This window comes from Nannospalax galili, unplaced genomic scaffold (assembly GCF_000622305.1).
Source record: "Nannospalax galili isolate Female #2095 unplaced genomic scaffold, S.galili_v1.0 scaffold7, whole genome shotgun sequence".
Classification (NCBI taxonomy): Eukaryota; Metazoa; Chordata; class Mammalia; order Rodentia; family Spalacidae; genus Nannospalax; species Nannospalax galili.
The window spans coordinates 12091242-12098183 of record NW_008359081.1 but is presented as its reverse complement, the minus strand read 5'-3'; the positions used below and the strand labels follow the sequence as shown (position 1 = coordinate 12098183).

General features: G+C 35.5%; 1 pseudogene; it reads right to left on the bottom strand.

Annotated features, from left to right (window-relative positions):
* Positions 1-5044: 5044 nt before the first annotated feature.
* On the bottom strand, positions 5045-6247 carry LOC103725438 (annotated as a pseudogene).
* Positions 6248-6942: the final 695 nt, after the last annotated feature.

Below are 6942 nucleotides of genomic sequence, written 5' to 3'. Positions count from 1 at the left end.
CAAGAATGGTGTAGCTAGGTAAGATGGTAGATATATGTCTCTGTTTTTGATGAACCTCCATATTCACTTCCATAGTATCTCCTGCAGTTTTACTCCAATCAACAGTGAATAAGTATTCCCCTTACTAGTGTATTTTCTTAATCTTACTCATTCTGACTGAGTTAAGGTAGTCTCAAAGTAGTTTTAAATTACATTTTCCTGATTAAGATGTGAAATGATACTTAAAATATTTCTTAGACTTTTGTATTTCTTCTTTTGAGAACTCCAGTACAGATCTAAAGCTGAAAAATTAACTACTATTTTTATATTTTAATACAGCATATAGTTAAATTAAGCACACAAGGGCAATATTGTCTTATGATAGTTAAGGTATTTCACATAAGAGATATATTGAAAATAAGAATGTTTTGAAAGAGAAAATAGTGAGAACTTCTCCATATCCTGTAAAGTCTTTATTATTTTATTCAGTTGCTTTTTGGTGGTTGGTGTTGTTATTGCTGCTGCTGCTGCTGCTGCTGTTTGATCATCATTTTGCCATTTATTAATATTCTTTTAGAGTTCCTTAAAGCAATTTATAATTGCTATTTTTGAGTTCATCCTCTTGTATGCCTTCTAAGTTGCTTTCTTTGGGGATTATTTTAATAGCAGTACTGATTTTTTGGAGTAGACAAATTGTCTTGGTTTTTCATGTGGTTTGTGTGATTGAACCTGGGCATGTGAAGTTGGGTCATGGGTTGTGTCTTTGGGTGTGGATATCTGCCCCACCTTTATTGAGTGGATAATTGGATCTCAGTTTGCTAGTACCTCAATTTGGCAGCTTTTGGATAAGCTGCATGGTGTTTGAAGTATAGTCTTGGGGCCTATCAATGGCGATTGTAATTGTAGTACCAGAAGTTGGACTTTCGTAGCTAGAGTAAGGTGCATGTTCTGACCAGAGGGGCAGTACAATCACTCTGTAGAGCTAGTGGGTCCTCAAATGTTGAGGTTGGAATGCCACGGAGAGATGGGTGATGGCAATCAGTGTGATACACAAGCAGTTAGCACAGGTTTTCAGCTGAGAGAATTGGCCTCCTTGTGGGTTATGGGGAGAGAAAGGCTCCCTTTTGTGTGCCAGGGGCTCCAGGGCATGTGTTCAAATGGGAGGAACTTGTGGTTTGGGACCGTGGCATGGTACTACCTGTGAGAAGGAAGCAAGTCTTGCTGTGAAGAGCATCACATCATATTGTAAGGACTTGGGGGTCCCTGTCTGAAACTGAAAATTAGACTGTGGGTCAATTAATTTGATGGATTAAGAGACCGATTATCTGTGAACATGACTTAGACATTTGTATGATGAAACCTAACTAGCAAAATTGATAATGGTTTCAGACTTTTCCAACTATAAACAAGCTTTAAGTTTACTCAATGAAATATACATCATTTGGAGGTCTTGTTTTCTTTTTCTCTTTGTTTCCAGCTATGTATTTTCTCCTTGTATATGCTTATTATTGAGTTATGTGTTTCAATAAATCGCCACATGTGACCTAGCCTTAACCATCTTTACCCAGCACTTTCAATGCCAAGAAAGAAAGCGTCCGTAGTGAAAGTTTAGTCTGCTGAATGTCTTAGACTAGCTTCGGCACAATTTCATGAGCTAAAAAATTGCTTAGTATAAATTAAACATCACTAATTTTCTGTGCTATGTAAGTGAAAGGCTCTAATTAATGACCATATCAATAAACTTAATTTTATATTGGATAAAAGTGACATGATGAAAGTTGAGAATATTATTTCTAACTGCTCAATTGGTTAGTGAATGACCTATAAATATCCTAATATTTTAACATTCAGGATTCATTCTTTAAATAAGTCTCTTAAACTTCCCTGGTTCTGTTCTTGATTCCATATTTTCTTCCTTTGTTAAAACAAACATCTACTTTCATACTATTTATATATAGGGATAGCAATATGACTGAGTGCTTTTGCCTTAAGTATAGCATTTGTCAGTCCTGTAACTTCATGACTAAGTGGATTTAGTGCTGTTGTATGCCTTCAACCATCTGTTTGCACATTATTACAGAAATGGGATTATTTTGCCTTAGGGGATTCATAATGAGATCCAGAAACCTCTAGATGTTTTCTATTCTTTTGAGTATTTTATCATTTCTCTCTTCTCATATATTCATTCTTACTTAATTATTTAACAAAAAATAAGTACATCCCATGGTCATCACTATTGGTATCACCATGGCTTCATTGCTCTTCTGATTCCTTACTTTCTTTATTATCACATTAATACTTAATAATTCTATGTCGTGTCTAGTTAGCAATCATAGAGAATGACACTGTTCAATAGATTTCCCCCTTCAGCATATGCAGTTATAATTAAGAAGCATATGTAAAAAGTAAATCACTAAGGATGATTAAGATTGTTTGAGATGTTCTGTATGAAATACACAAAAAATCAATAAAAATTACTTTTAAAAAAGTAAATCACAAAAAAGTAAATCATTATATTCGTGCACTCATAAAGTTATGAGAACTTAATTTCTCTTAATGGAAATTGAGAGGACATATTGAGTGTGACTTCTAGATTAACACTGAAAACAAGTGCCACCTTCTGTCTGATTATTTAAAATGATAAAGTCTATGATGTTCACTGTATCATTTAGTAATCATAAACCACATGTGTATATTTAAATCTAAAATAATTAAAATTTGATACAATTATAATTAAATTCTTATTTATGTGAATTACATTTTCAAAGTATAAAGAGAACACTTTCTTTTTTTCCTTTCTTTCCCTTCCTTTGTCTTTTTTTGAGACAGGGTGTTCCTGTCGCCCCAGCTGGCCTGGAATTAACTCTGTAGAGCAGGCTGGCCACAAACTCACAGAGACCTGCATGACTCTGCCTCCTGAGCATTGGAGCTAAAGGCGTGCACCACCACACAGGGTTGAAAGAGAATATTTTAATCACCATAAAATATGTAAATGAGCAGCACTGGTAAGATAATTAAAGAGATACCTGACTGTGCTAGATAGCTTCAGGTGTCAACTTGACACACCATGTTAGAGGGAACCTCAATCAAGGAGTTTCCTCCACCTGATTGATTGGCTTGTGCCCATACCTGTGGGATATTTTTTTGATTTTCGTGGGAAGTGGGAGGACCCAGCCCACTGAGGATAATGCTACCTCTGGGTAAGTGGCCCTGTGTTGTTTAAGAAAGCAGGCTGAGGATTTGGGGAGATGGATCTCCAGCTAAAAGCACTGGCAGCTCTTGCAGAGGACCCATGTTTATTCAAGCACCCACGTGGTAGTTAACAACTGTCTGTAACTCCAGTGCTAGGGAAACTTACTCCCTCTTCCGACTTCTGTGGGCATTGCAAGACAGTATGTAGACTAGGCTGACCTTGTTCTAACAGACATCCACCTGCTTCTGCCTCAGGAGTATTGGGATTAATGATGTATACCACCAAGACCAGCTATATCACATTTTCTTTCACCATTCATCTTTTGGAAGAAAGAGAAATAGAAGAAAGCTGTGAAGTTGTGTCTTTTGTTCCTATAAAAATGGGACAGATTTATTTTATTAGAATTAGATTAATATGAGTACTAAATAATTTTGTGAAGCAGTTAACATAAGCTTTATAAGTAATAAAACCTTATTTGTGTTATTAATAACAAGAGTACAAATATTATATTCTCTTCCTTGAAGTTTCATAAAACTTCCTTGAAGTTTTCTGAAAACTGGAAAAGTTATTACAATTTATTTCATTATCAATATTTTACTTTGAAGGAAATAGAGTTGCATAAAAAGAAATGGTTGGAAAGAATTAAGTACACTAGATTTCTAAAGGTTGGAAAAATTTAATGAATTTTTATGGAAACACTAGGAAAACTGATATTTTGCTTTTTCTAAAAATTTGTCTATGTCTGAACCAATATTAAAACAATTGCTTTAAAACATTCAAGAGAGAATTTATATACTTTATTCAAAATGGAAGAAGTAAATTATTATTTGAAAAAATATACAATGGTTACATATTCTTATAATTAGCATTTATAATTGGAAAATACTGAGGAACATTTGAACTTTTATTAATTTAATGACATATTTGTGGAAAATCAATTTATTCCATTATAAGTACTACATAGTTAGTTGTGGAGAGTAACAGGCCTAATGCTGAGATGGGTCAACCAATTGGAGATGGTATCAATCTATGGTGGTCAAGGACTAACCCTTAAGAAACAGAAGCAACCCTTATCAAGGATTATTTTAATTTTAAAAACAAATAGAAACTGTCAAATCACTCTTTTCAAGTTGGCATCTCACCCATGGTAAAATTACAAGGTAAAAGCATATGTCTTTACAACTTGCTCGTCCCACATTTATACACACACACACACACACACACACACACACACACACAAAATACCATTTCAATTTCACAGAAAGTAAAGGAAAAATAGGAAAAGAGTTCAAGAAACACACTAACAAGCAAAATATTCAGGGAAGGAGTAACATGTAGTTTTAACTGAAGAAACCAATAGAAGACTGGTCTACATAGGAAAGTGCATCCTGGTAAGTCAGGCATGAGGATTGTAGAGTAAGAATCTGTGTGACTTGAACATTCCTAATTTTTTAATAAAAGTGACATCTTGCAATATTTATACTTCATGGCTCAGAAACCCACCTCACTTAGCTCTAATCCTTATTTACTCTAGCCATACTTAGCTTCTGAAAAGCTTGGGGATATAGGTTAAGAAGACAATAATCACATATAACATGCCTCATTTCTGAAACTACTTTAGATCTGGGTATTTTTATTAGGAAATTCCTGAACAAAATTTAAATATGTCTGTGACTTTCTTAAATTAAGACCCCTGGTTGAGGTTTACAAAGTGCCTACTGCTTCGGCTTCTAGTGTTACTGATAGTACATACTATATACTATAGAGGGATAGCTGAACAAAGTCTGCATCTCAAAACCAGTGGTAAATCAATCTCAGAGTTCAGAAGAAAACAACAGAAGTCTAAAATCACAAGTGCAGACACGTCTAGGATCATTGTCCTTCTGGATACATACTTCCTTCAGGGTCTTCAACATGATAAATGTTCTCTGTCATCTGCCAACTTGCATGATATTTTATTCTTATACAGTAATACAAGGTTCATTGGCATTCCAGGACCTTGGCAGTGTAACTTCCATGAATGTGGTGGTCCATCACTGGTGGGCCATTTTCTGTATCTTCTGGGGACTCTTCCTTTCCAATTTTACTTAAATCCCAGACATTCTGTCTACGTTCAGTATCTCTGGAAGCCAAAATAGTCTCATTGTGAGGTGACCACTGAACTTGGAATATTTCAACCTTATGTGACTCAAAGGAATTAGTTTCAGATTTATCTATCCCATGAGGTCACAGTTTTGTCACCTGATCCGGTGGCAAGCAGGACCTCACTATAGAGATGCAAAGACAGGCAGTTCACTTCAGCAGCGTGTCAACCAAATGTCTTGGTTTGGAATTATTGTTTGAACAAGTATCCCTAATAAGCTTCTGATCATCAGCGACTGACCCATACAGAGTCTTATGAAGCAGATGCCAGGAAACATCAACTACTGCTGTACACTCTATAAGATGGTCTTTGCGTCCACCAATTTTCCTTCTTTTGTAACTGCACTGATGTCCCACAGGCAGATGGTATGGTCATCTGAAGCACTAAGCAAATTCTAAGTGAGATTTGGGCCCCAAGAAATCTCATAGCTTTCCTTCTGATATCCACAGAGACCCAAGTCTGGCTTAGAAGGATGCTTTGTGTAACGAAACACAAGAACAACACTGGAAGCAGTCTTGTTGCAATGATGCAACGGATCTGGGGCATGTAGTGGGCCCTGTTTTTCTTTTTCATCATGGTTGATCTTGATTTCTATCTCAAATTTTACCACCGACAGAGCCAAAGCTTCCAAGTTTTCCTTTTTCACTGTTAAATTGTGAAGCATCAAACTGAACATCATTGTTAGGGAGCTGAAGACTGGCTATGACCAGGTTGCTTTGTTAATCCGATATGTGTGCCCCCAAGACAAGTCAATGAATGCTGAAATCTTTCCCTTCAGGTCTGGTTACATCTGGAAGTCACTACGTAGTTAAGATGGGCCACTTTATGACATGGGTCATTGCCAAACTATAAATAAAAGGGATGTTCTTTTTCCGTATTTTGTACTCATTAATCATACATTCTTCCACTGCACCATCAATGGTTCCTTCCTTGTCAGATGGCAGCAGGTGAGTTGAGGTGGGGAGGTGGGATCCCAGAACCATGTATTGCTAGAGGGAGGCCACTGCCCTACATGCAGCCTAAGGACAAGATTTTAGTGTCATATTGTATCTGTGATCTTTGGATTACCTGGAAAAATAAATTACTTCAATACTGATTCACCTTCAAAACCTACACGATTACTATATGAAATATATTCCAATTATGATTTTTGGGTAGAAAGTGATATTTACTGAGAAACTAAAAGTTAAGTCTTTGAGAATTCAAGGAATATATTTTCAAATACAGAATTGAGAGAAAGTATTATTTTCAGCTACAGTAGATTACAGGTGAAGCAAATCAGGGGAAGTTTGGAGGCATACATGGATAAGGTAATGTTTGTACAATGGTAATTGTGTTAGGGTTTGTCATACTGATGTAACAAGTGGTGTGAAAATTGTTGATATTTGTATAAACTGAAGATACATTAAGAAGTTAGAAGCAGTACCGAACTTGTAATAAAAAATCAATGATTTGGCAACTAATTTAATGTGAAAATGGTCAGAAAAACAGCTGAAACCTATAACATATTACAAGATAAAAATATTTATAATTACCTTAATTTATGAACAAAGAAATGATAAAAAACTAATTAGATATAGTTTCTGAAGAGGTGTCATGTGTTAACAGTGAACATTTCTATATTTTT